Source organism: Odontesthes bonariensis, chromosome 4, assembly GCF_027942865.1.
Source record: "Odontesthes bonariensis isolate fOdoBon6 chromosome 4, fOdoBon6.hap1, whole genome shotgun sequence".
In the NCBI taxonomy this organism is placed as follows: domain Eukaryota; kingdom Metazoa; phylum Chordata; class Actinopteri; order Atheriniformes; family Atherinopsidae; genus Odontesthes; species Odontesthes bonariensis.
In genome coordinates this window covers 42,256,608-42,269,470 of record NC_134509.1, presented here as the reverse complement: position 1 = coordinate 42,269,470, position 12,863 = coordinate 42,256,608, and the positions used below count along the sequence as shown (strand labels likewise).

General features: G+C 45.5%; 1 protein-coding gene across 1 annotated transcript in view; it reads left to right on the top strand.

Moving 5' to 3' along the window:
- LOC142379469 (voltage-dependent T-type calcium channel subunit alpha-1G-like) overlaps positions 1-12,863 on the top strand; it is a 142,990-nt gene that overhangs the window by 117,341 nt on the left and 12,786 nt on the right. The gene's annotated exons all lie outside the window — the stretch shown is intronic.

The following is a 12,863-nucleotide window of genomic DNA, read 5'->3' as shown; positions in this document are numbered from 1 at the left end:
GGATGGAAAGTGCGTTTTCGTGCCATTTTTGGCCGATTCCACGCCTTGCATAAGATCGAACTTGTCCTACAGATTTCATGCTACAGACTTCAAACTTGGCCAGGTTACTCTTAAGACATGGGGGGGGGAAATTCATGGAGAAACTTTTTCAAAACTTAAAGGGCGTGGGCGTGGCAACTCCTCAAAGTTCGATGACTCGCCATCACTCGCCACAACAAATGAAGTCGCTTATAACTCCCACATACATTATCCAATCTGTCCCAAACTTCATACGGTGAATGCTGGACCCAGCCTGAACGCGTACATATTATCATAACGACATCCACCTATAGCGCCACCTGCTGGTGGTCGGAAACATCTCTTTTTTTCCACATCTCGCATTTGATCGAACTCGTCCTACAGATTTAATGCTACAAGCTTCAAACTTGGCCAGGTTACTCTTAAGACATGGGGGGAAAGAGTCATGGAGAAACTTTTTCAAACCTCAAAGGGCGTGGCCGTGGCGACGCCTCAAAGTTATGACTCGCCATGAAAAATTAAGTCGCTTATAACTTCCACATACATTATCCAATCTGTCCCAAACTTCATATGGTGATATCTGGACCCAGCCTGAACGCGCATAGATAAAATAGTGACATCCACCAACAGCGCCACCTGCTGGTGGTCAGAAACGTCTTTTTTTTCCATACCTCACATTTTATCAAACTCCTCCCACAGATTTAATGCTACAAACTTCAAACTTAGCCAAGTTACTCTTAAGACATGGAGGCAACAATTCATGGAGAGACTTTTCCAAACTCTGAACGGTGTGGGCGTGGCCATGCGGTGAAAATCGTGTGATGACGTTTGTGATTTGAAAGCCTTATCATCATCTCAAGGTAATGAAACTTGGTACACACGTCCACCCTGACGACCTCGTACGTATGTAAAGGGTATCGTGTGTGGGCGGAGAAAAATGGCTCAGTGGCGCCCCCTAGAAATTTTCAAAAACCCCTCCGCATTGGGGTTATGCTGTGCTCGTAAGTACACAGCGGGTATCGTGCGTGTGGGAAGAGCCGCGGCTCCAGCGTCCAGCGCATGCCCAACGTACGCACATCCCAACGTACGCACACCTCGGTCCCGCTCACAGCTGCTTGCAGCTTTCTAGTTATTATTATTATTCTTTCTTATTCTTTGCAAAAGGTATGCGAAAACTCAGGAAATTTTGCGAGCGCCACTTGCCAGTCGACGACATGAAAGAATCTAAACTTTATATTTTTGGGAGTCGCTCATTGACTCTGTAGCGCCCCCTATGATGCTTAAAAATGGTCCCCTTAATAGGATTAGTTTCGCGTGGGACAACGAAATTCGGTACACTCATTCATCATGCCCAGACGCAACAAAAAGTCTCATGCCGCCATGGTCCCACGTACACAGGAAGGCGGCCATTTTGGATGGAAAGTGCGTTTTCGTGCCATTTTTGACCGATTCCACGCCTTGCTTAAGATCGAACTTGTCCTACAGATATAATGCTACAGACTTCAAACTTGGCCAGGTTACTCTTAAGACATGGAGGGAAAAATTCATTGGCCAACTTTTTCAAAACTTAAAGGGCGTGGCCGTGGCGACGCCTCAAAGTTTGATGACTCGCCATCACTCGCCACGAAAAATTAAGTCGCTTATAACTTCCACATACATAATCCAATCTTTCCCAAAGTTCAACCGGTGATTGCTGGACCCAGCCTGAACGCGCACATGTAAAATAGTGACATCCACCTATAGCGCCACCTGCTGGTGGTTGGAAATGTCTTTTTTTTTCCACACCTCGCATTTGATCAAACTCCTCCTACAGATTTTATGCTACAAGCTTCAAACTTGGCCAGGTTACTCTTAAGACATGGGGGGAAAAAATCATTGGCCAACTTTTTCAAACCTCAAAGGGCGTGGCCGTGGCGACGCCTCAAATTTATGACTCGCAATAAAAAATTAAGTCGCCTATAACTCCCACATACATTATCCAATCTGTCCCAAACGTCATACGGTGATTGCTAGACCCAACCTGAACGCGCACATATAAGATAGTGATATACACCTACAGCGCCACCTACTGGTGATCGGAAACGTCTTTTTTTTCAACAACTCGCATTTGATCAAACTCCTCCTACAGATTTTATGGTAACAGCTCCAAACTTGGCCAGATTACTCTTTAGCTAGGGGGGAAGAAAAATCTTGAGAAACTTTTCCAAACTCTGAACGGTGTGGGCGTGTTCAGGCGGTGAAAATCGTGTTATGGCGTTTGTGATTTGATAGCCTTATCATCATCGCAAAGTCATGAAACTTGGTACACACGTCCGCCTTGTCGACCTCGTACGTATGTAAAGGGTATTGTGTGTGGGCGGTGCTAAATGGCTCAGTGGCGCCCCCTAGAAATTTTCATAAAACCCCTCCGCATTGGAGTTTTTATGTGCTCGTACGTACGCAGAGGATATCGTGCGTGTGGGCAGAGCTACAGCCCCAGCATCCAGCGCATGCCCCAACGTACGCACATCCCAGCGTACGCACACTCGGTCCCGCTCACAGCTGCTTGCAGCTTTCTAGTTATTATTAGGGACCGAGCAGTGAAACTGCAAGGACCCTATTGTATCTGTAAGGTTTATTATTATTATTATTCTTTCTTTCTTTCTTTCTTATTCTTTGCAAAAGGTATGCGAAAACTCAGGAAATTTTGCGAGCGCCACGTGCTAGTCGACGACATGAAAGAATCTAAACATTATATCTTTGGGAGTTGCTCATTGGCTCTGTAGCGCCCCCTACGATGCTTAAAAATGGTGCCCGCAATGGGGTTAGTTTCGCGTAGGACAATGAAATTCGGTACACTCATTCACCATGCCCAGACGCACAAAAAAGTCTCTTGCCGCCATGGTCCCACGTACACAGGAAGGCGGCCATTTTGGATGGAAAGTGCGTTTTCGTGCCATTTTTGGCCGATTCCACGCCTTGCTTAAGATCGAACTTGTCCTACAGATTTAATGCTACAGACTTCAAACTTGGCCAGGTTACTCTTAAGACATGGGGGGGGGAATTCATGGAGAAACTTTTTCAAAACTTAAAGGGCGTGGGCGTGGCAACTCCTCAAAGTTCGATGACTCGCCATCACTCGCCACAAAAAATGAAGTCGCTTATAACTCCCACATACATTATCCAATCTGTCCCAAACTTCATACGGTGAATGCTGGACCCAGCCTGAACGCGTACATATTATCATAACGACATCCACCTATAGCGCCACCTGCTGGGGGTTGGAAACATCTCTTTTTTTCCACATCTCGCATTTGATCGAACTCGTCCTACAGATTTAATGCTACAAGCTTCAAACTTGGCCAGATTACTCTTAAGACAAGGGGGAAAAGAGTCATGGAGAAACTTTTTCAAACCTCAAAGGGCGTGGCCGTGGCGACGCCTCAAAGTTATGACTCGCCATGAAGAATTAAGTCGCTTATTACTTCCACACTCATTATCCAATCTGTCCCAAACTTCATACGGTGAATGCTGGACCAAGCCTGAACGCGTACATATTATCATAGTGACATCCTCCTATAGCGCCACCTGCTGGTGGTCGGAAATGTCATTTTTTGCCACACCTCACATTTTATAAAACTCCTCCTACAGATTTAATGCTACAAGCTTCAAACTTAGCCAGGTTACTCTTAAGACATGGGGGCAAAAATTCATGGAGAAACTTTTCCAAACTCTGAACAATTCGGGCGTGGTCAGGCGGTGAAAATCGTGTGATGGTGTTTGTGATTTGAAAGCCTTATCATCATCACAACGTCATGAAACTTGGCACACACGTCCATCCTGAACACTTCGTACGTATGTGAAGGGTATCGTGTGTGGAAGGAGCAAAGTGGCTCAGTGGCGCCCCCTAGGGTACTTAAAAATGGTCCACACATTGGGGTTAGTTTTGCGTGGGACGACGAAATTCGGTACACTCATTCATCATGCCCAGACGCACAAAAAAGTCTCATGCCGCCATGGTCCCACGTCCACAGGAAGTCGGCCATTTTGGATGGAAAGTGCGTTTTCGTGCCATTTTTGACCGATTCTACACCTTGTATAAGATCGAACTTGTCCTACAGATTTAATGCTACAGACTTCAAACTTGGCCAGGTTACTCTTAAGACATGGGGGGAAAAATTCATGGAGAAACTTTTTCAAACCTCAAAGGGCGTGGGCGTGGCAACGCCTCAAAGTTTGATGACTCGCCATCACTCGCCACAACAAATTAAGTTGCTTATAACTCCCACATACATTATCCAGTCTGTCCCAAACTTCATACGGTGAATGCTGGACCCAGCCTGAACGCGTACATATTATCATAGTGACATCCACCCATAGCGCCACCTGCTGGTGGTTGGAAACATCTTTTTTTTTCACACCTCGCATTTGATCAAACTCCTCCTACATATTTAATGCTAAAATCTTCAAACTTGGCCAGGTTACTCTTAAGCTAGGGGGGAAGAAAACTCTTGAGAAAGCTTTTCCAAACTCTGAACGGTGTGGGCGTGGCCAGGCGGTGACAATCGTGTGATGGCGTTTGTGATTTGAAAGCCTTATCATCATCGCAACTTAATGAAACTTGGCACACACGTCCACCCTGATGACCTCGTTCGTATGTGAAGGGTATCGTGTGTGGGCTGAGCAAAATGGCTCAGTGGCGCCCCCTAGAAATTTTCAAAAACCCCTCCTCATTGGAGTTATTATGTGCTCGTACGTACGCAGAGGGTATCGTGTGTGTGGGCAGAGCTGCGGCTCCAGCGTCCAGCGCATGCCCCAACGTGCGCACATCCCAACGTACGCACACCTCGGTCCCGCTCACAGCTGCTTGCAGCTTTCTAGTTCTTTCTTCTTATTCTTTGCAAAAGGTATGCGAAAACTCAGGAAATTTTGCGAGCGCCACGTGCTAGTCGACGACATGAAAGAATCTAAACATTATATCTTTGGGAGTTGCTCATTGGCTCTGTAGCGCCCCCTACGATGCTTAAAAATGGTGCCCGCAATGGGGTTAGTTTCGCGTAGGACAATGAAATTCGGTACACTCATTCACCATGCCCAGACGCACAAAAACGTCTCTTGCCGCCATGGTCCCACGTACACAGGAAGGCGGCCATTTTGGATGGAAAGTGCGTTTTCGTGCCATTTTTGGCCGATTCCACGCCTTGCTTAAGATCGAACTTGTCCTACAGATTTAATGCTACAGACTTCAAACTTGGCCAGGTTACTCTTAAGACATGGGGGGGGGGGGAATTCATGGAGAAACTTTTTCAAAACTTAAAGGGCGTGGGCGTGGCAACTCCTCAAAGTTCGATGACTCGCCATCACTCGCCACAAAAAATGAAGTCGCTTATAACTCCCACATACATTATCCAATCTGTCCCAAACTTCATACGGTGAATGCTGGACCCAGCCTGAACGCGTACATATTATCATAACGACATCCACCTATAGCGCCACCTGCTGGGGGTTGGAAACATCTCTTTTTTTCCACATCTCGCATTTGATCGAACTCGTCCTACAGATTTAATGCTACAAGCTTCAAACTTGGCCAGATTACTCTTAAGACAAGGGGGAAAAGAGTCATGGAGAAACTTTTTCAAACCTCAAAGGGCGTGGCCGTGGCGACGCCTCAAAGTTATGACTCGCCATGAAGAATTAAGTCGCTTATAACTTCCACACTCATTATCCAATCTGTCCCAAACTTCATACGGTGAATGCTGGACCAAGCCTGAACGCGTACATATTATCATAGTGACATCCTCCTATAGCGCCACCTGCTGGTGGTCGGAAATGTCATTTTTTGCCACACCTCACATTTTATAAAACTCCTCCTACAGATTTAATGCTACAAGCTTCAAACTTAGCCAGGTTACTCTTAAGACATGGGGGCAAAAATTCATGGAGAAACTTTTCCAAACTCTGAACGGTGTGGGCGTGGCCAGGCGGTGACAATCGTGTGATGGCGTTTGTGATTTGAAAGCCTTATCATCATCACAACGTCATGAAACTTGGCACACACGTCCATCCTGAACACCTCGTACGTATGTGAAGGGTATCGTGTGTGGGCGGAGCAAAGTGGCTCAGTGGCGCCCCCTAGGGTACTTAAAAATGGTCCACACATTGGGGTTAGTTTTGCGTGGGACGACGAAATTCGGTACACTCATTCATCATGCCCAGACGCACAAAAAAGTCTCATGCCGCCATGGTCCCACGTCCACAGGAAGTCGGCCATTTTGGATGGAAAGTGCGTTTTCGTGCCATTTTTGACCGATTCTACACCTTGTATAAGATCGAACTTGTCCTACAGATTTAATGCTACAGACTTCAAACTTGGCCAGGTTACTCTTAAGACATGGGGGGAAAAATTCATGGAGAAACTTTTTCAAACCTCAAAGGGCGTGGGCGTGGCGACGCCTCAAAGTTTGATGACTCGCCATCACTCGCCACAACAAATTAAGTTGCTTATAACTCCCACATACATTATCCAATCTGTCCCAAACTTCATACGGTGAATGCTGGACCCAGCCTGAACGCGTACATATTATCATAGTGACATCCACCCATAGCGCCACCTGCTGGTGGTTGGAAACATCTTTTTTTTTCACACCTCGCATTTGATCAAACTCCTCCTACATATTTAATGCTAAAATCTTCAAACTTGGCCAGGTTACTCTTAAGCTAGGGGGGAAGAAAACTCTTGAGAAGCTTTTCCAAACTCTGAACGGTGTGGGCGTGGCCAGGCGGTGACAATCGTGTGATGGCGTTTGTGATTTGAAAGCCTTATCATCATCTCAAGGTAATGAAACGTGGTACACACGTCCACCCTGTCGACCTCGTACGTATGTAAAGGGTATCGTGTGTGGGCGGAGAAAAATGGCTCAGTGGCGCCCCCTAGAAATTTTCAAAAACCCCTCCGCATTGGGGTTATGCTGTGCTCGTAAGTACACAGCGGGTATCGTGCGTGTGGGCAGAGCTGCAGCTCCAGCGTCCAGCGCATGCCCAACGTACGCACATCCCAACGTACGCACACCTCGGTCCCGCTCACAGCTGCTTGCAGCTTTCTAGTTATTATTATTCTTTCTTTCTTTCTTTCTTATTCTTTGCAAAAGGTATGCGAAAACTCAGGAAATTTTGCGAGCGCCACCTGCCAGTCGACGACATGAAAGAATCTAAACTTTATATTTTTGGGAGTCGCTCATTGACTCTGTAGCGCCCCCTATGATGCTTAAAAATGGTCCCCTTAATAGGATTAGTTTCGCGTGGGACGACGAAATTCGGTACACTCATTCATCATGCCCAGACGCAAAAAAAAGTCTCTTGCCGCCATGGTCCCACGTACACAGGAAGGCGGCCATTTTGGATGGAAAGTGCGTTTTCGTGCCATTTTTGACCGATTCCACGCCTTGCTTAAGATCGAACTTGTCCTACAGATTTAATGCTACAGACTTCAAACTTGGCCAGGTTACTCTTAAGACATGGAGGGAAAAATTCATTGGCCAACTTTTTCAAAACTTAAAGGGCGTGGCCGTGGCGACGCCTCAAAGTTCGATGACTCGCCATCACTCGCCACAAAAATTTAAGTCGCTTATAACTTCCACATACATTATCCAATCTGTCCCAAACTTCATACGGTGAATGCTGGACCCAGCCTGAACGCACAAATATTATCATAGTGACATCCACCTATAGCGCCACCTGCTGGTGGTCGGAAACTTCTTTTTTTTCCTACACCTCGCATTTGTCCTACAGATTTGATGCTACAGACTTCAAACTTGGCCAGGTTACTCTTAAGACATGGGGGGAAAAAATTCATGGAGAAACCTTTTCAAACCTCAAAGGGCGTGGCCGTGGCGACTATGACTCACCATGAAAAATTAAGTCGCTTATAACTTCCACATACATTATCCTATCTGTCCCAAACTTCATACGGTTATTGCTGGACCCAGCCTGAATGCGTAGATATTATCATAGTGATAAACACCTATAGCGCCACCTGCTGGTGGTTGGAAATGTCTTTTTTTCCCCACACCTCGCATTTGATCGAACTCCTCCTACATATTTAATGCTAAACGCTTCAAACTTGGCCAGGCTACTCTTAGGACATGGGCCAAAAAAATCATTGGCCAACTTTTTCAAAACTTAAAGGGCGTGGCCGTGGCGACGCCTCAAATTTATGACGCGCCATAAAAAATGAAGTCGCTTATAACTCCCACATACATTATCCAATCTGTCCCAAACTTCATACGGTGAATGCTGGACCCAGCCTGAATCTACACATATAAAATAGTGATATGCACCTACAGCGCCACCTAATGGTGGTCGGAAACTTCATTTTTTTCCACACCTCTTATTTGATCAAACTCCTCCTACATATTTCATGCTAAAATCTTCAAACTTGGCCAGGTTACTCTTAAGACATGAGGGCAAAACTTCATGCAGAAACTTTTCCAAACTCTGAACGGTGTGGGCGTGGCCAGGCAGTGAAAATCGTGTGATGGCGTTTGTAATATGAAAGCCTTATCATCATCGCAAAGTCATGAAACTTGGTACACACGTCCACCCTGACGACCTCGTACGTATGTAAAGGGTATTGTGTGTGGGCGGAGCAAAATGGCTCAGTGGCGCCCCCTAGAAATTTTCAAAAACCCCTATGCATTGGGGTTATTGTGTGCTCGTACGTACGCAATGGGAATCGTGCGTGTGGGCAGAGCTGCGCGACTACGGCGTCCAGCGCATTCCCAACGTGCGCACATCCCAACGTACGAACACTCGGTCCCGCTCACAGCTGCTTGCAGCTTTCTAGTTATCATTCTTTCTTTCTTATTCTTTGCAAAAGGTGCTCGAAAACTCAGGACATTTTGCGAGCGCCACCTGCCAGTCGACGACATGAAAGAATCTAAACTTTATATTTTTGGGAGTCGCTCATTGACTCTGTAGCGCCCCCTACAATGCTTAAAAATGGTCCCCTTAATAGGATTAGTTTCGCGTGGGACGACGAAATTCAGTACACTCATTCATCATGCCCAGACGCACAAAAAAGTCTCAGGCCGCTAATGTGCCACGTCCACAGGAAGGCGGCCATTTTGGATGGAAAGTGCGTTTTCGTGCCATTTTTGACCGATTCCACGCCTTGCATAAGATCGAACTTGTCCTACAGATTTAATGCTACAGACTTGAAACTTGGCCAGGTTACTCTTAAGACATGGAGGGAAAAATTCATTGGCCAACTTTTTCAAAACTTAAAGGGCGTGGCCGTGGCGACGCCTCAAAGTTTGATGACTCGCCATCACTCGCCACGAAAAATTAAGTCGCTTATAACTTCCACATACATAATCCAATCTTTCCCAAACTTCAACCGGTGTTTGCTGGACCCAGTCTGAACGCGCACCTATAAAATAGTGACATCCACCTATAGCGCCACCTGCTGGTGGTTGGAAATGTCTTTTTTTCTCCACACCTCGCATTTGATCGAACTCCTCCTACATATTTAATGCTAAACGGTTCAAACTTGGCCAGGCTACTCTTAGGACATGGGCCGAAAAAATCATTGGCCAACTTTTTCAAAACTTAAAGGGCGTGGCCGTGGCGACGCCTCAAATTTATGACGCGCCATAAAAAATTAAGTCGCTTATAACTCCCACATACATTATCCAATCTGTCCCAAACTTCATACGGTGAATGCTGGACCCTGCCTGAACGTGCACATATAAAATAGTGACATCCACCTACAGCGCTACCTAATGTTGGTCGGAAACGTCATTTTTTTTCAAATACTCACATTTGATCAAACTCCTCCTACATATTCAATGCTACAAGCTTCAAACTTGGCCAGGTTACTCTTAAGACATGGGGGCAAAACTTCATGGAGAAACTTTTCCAAACTCTGAACGGTGTGGGCGTGGCCAGGCGGTGAAAATCTTGTGATGGCGTTTGTGATTTGAAAGCCTTATCATCATCGTAAGGTCATGAAACTTGGCACACACGTCCACACCCCGACGACCTCAAACGTATGTAAAGGGTATCGTGTGTGGGCGGAGCAAAATGGCTCAGTGGCGCCCCCTAGAAATTTTCAAAAACCCCTCCGCATTGGGGTTATTATGTGCTCGTATGTATGCAGAGGTATCGTGCGTGTGGATAGAGCTGCGCGACTACGGCGTCCAGCGCATGCCCCAACGTACGCACATCCCAACGTACGCACACCTCGGTCCCGCTCACAGCTGCTTGCAGCTTTCTAGTTTATTTTTTTTCTCCGTTATTCTTATTCTTTGCAAAAGGTGCTCGAAAACTCATGAAATTTTGCGAGCGCCACCTGCCAGTCGACGACATGAAAGAATCTAAACTTTATATTTTTGGGAGTCGCTCACTGACTCTGTAGCGCCCCCTACGATGCTTAAAAATGGTGCCCGCAATGGAGTTAGTTTCGCGGAGGACGACGAAATTCGGTACACTCATTCATCATGCCCAGACGCACAAAAAAGTCTCAGGCCGCCAATGTGCCACGTCCACAGGAAGGCGGCCATTTTGGATGGAAAGTGCGTTTTCGTGCCATTTTTGACCGATTCCACGCCTTGCATAAGATCGAACTTGTCCTACAGATTTCATGCTACAGACTTCAAACTTGGCCAGGTTACTCTTAAGACATGGGGGGAAAAATTCTTGGGGAAACTTTTTCAAAACTTAAAGGGCGTGGCCGTGGCGACGCCTCAAAATTTGATGACTCGCCATCACTCACCACAAAAAATTAAGTCGCTTATAACTCCCACATACGTTAACGAATCTTTCCCAAAGTTCAAACTGTGATTGCTGGACCCAGCCTGAACGCGCACCTATAAAATAGTGACATCCACCTATAGCGCCACCTGCTGGTGGTTGGAAATGTCTTTTTTTTTTCCACACCTCGCATTTGATCGAACTCCTCCTACATATTTAATGCTAAATGATTCAAACTTGGCCAGGCTACTCTTAGGACATGGGCCGAAAAAATCATTGGCCAACTTTTTCAAAACTTAAAGGGCGTGGCCGTGGCGACGCCTCAAATTTATGACGCGCCATAAAAAATTAAGTCGCTTATAACTCCCACATACATTATCCAATCTGTCCCAAACTTCATACGGTGAATGCTGGACCCAGCCTGAACGTGCACATATAAAAAAGTGATATCCACCTACAGCGCCACCTAATGGTGGTCGGAAACTTCATTTTTTTCCACACCTCTTATTTGATCAAACTCCTCCTACATATTTCATGCTAAAATCTTCAAACTTGGCCAGGTTACTCTTAAGACATGAGGGCAAAACTTCATGGAGAAACTTTTCCAAACTCTGAACGGTGTGGGCGTGGCCAGAGGTGAAAATCGTGTGATGGCGTTTGTAATATGAAAGCCTTATCATCATCGCAGTCATGAAAGTTGGTACACACGTCCACCCTGACGACCTCGTACGTATGTAAAGGGTATTGTGTGTGGGCGGAGCAAAATGGCTCAGTGGCGCCCCCTAGAAATTTTCAAAAACCCCTATGCATTGTGGTTATTGTGTGCTCGTACGTACGCAATGGGAATCGTGCGTGTGGGCAGAGCTGCGCGACTACGGCGTCCAGCGCATGCCCCAACGTACGCACATCCCAACGTACGCACACTCGGTCCCGCTCACAGCTGCTTGCAGCTTTCTAGTTTTATTTGTTTCTCTTTATATTCTTTTATATATTTTTAATGCTTCTTCCACTCCCTGCTTTAATGCTTTTATTTTATGTGAAGCACTTTGAACTGTTTTGTATATGAAATGTGCTATACAAATAAATTTTATTTGATTTAAAAGAACACAAGTCCGATCTGCAAACTGAGAGTGAATCTGGTTCAAATGTCCGTGGTGTCAGTAGTAGACTGACCAACGGATTTTAGACCAAACGTCATGGTTACGCTGAGTAAAAAAGCAGCTAAGGGGGCTGACAGTAGCTCTGCTGTAATTGTCATTGTGGCGTTTTTTTATTGTTTATATGTGGTCATAGCTTCCCAGCTGGCAACTGGAGAGCTGTGCGTTCACAAGTCCCTGTCGTCCCCTCGCCCGCCACCCGGGCAAACCTCCAGAAATTCGACCAATCAGACCACACTAAAGCCAGATCCCCTCAGTCTCAGGAGGAGCCTTCACCACAAGAGAGCTTTCTGCCGTTCTAAACTAATTTCAAACTATTTGGAGTTAAGAAGTGTGCGATGCTAATCTAGTGGTAGCCAGGATTAAGAATTAAACTGATGGAAATGATCGTGCCATGTCCGATTTATTCATTTTGATTGGACAAGATTAGAAGCGTTAAAAATCGAGTCCCTTCACATGTTTTCAGACTTTAAGGCAGAATAAGTGGTAATCATTTTCAGATCCTACTCTGTAGGAGTGGGTGAGTAGTCACAGAACCACATGGCTTATCAAAGTGTCACAGCAGTTACACTGGAAAAAATGCCCCTCCAAAAGTAAGTTAAAAAACAACAAATACAAGACGTTTTTGCTTGAAATAAGCAAAAAAAATCCACCAATGGAACTAGTGAAAATCGGCTTGTCAAGATTTCTTGAAATAAGATGTGATATTTAGGACTTTTGAGATAAAAGTGATCATGAAATTAGCTTAAAAACCTCTTCAAATGTCAAAAAAAGCTTGTTTCATATGAAATCCGACTCAAAACAATTTGTTTTCAAGACTTTTTCATTTAACAAGATATTCAAGATGTATTGTCTTCAAACAAGTCCCTATATCTGGCTGAAATGGTACTTGTTAGGCAGTTGTGTCTTATATTAAGTGTAATGAGATATTCTGAATAGAAATGAGACAAATATACTTGG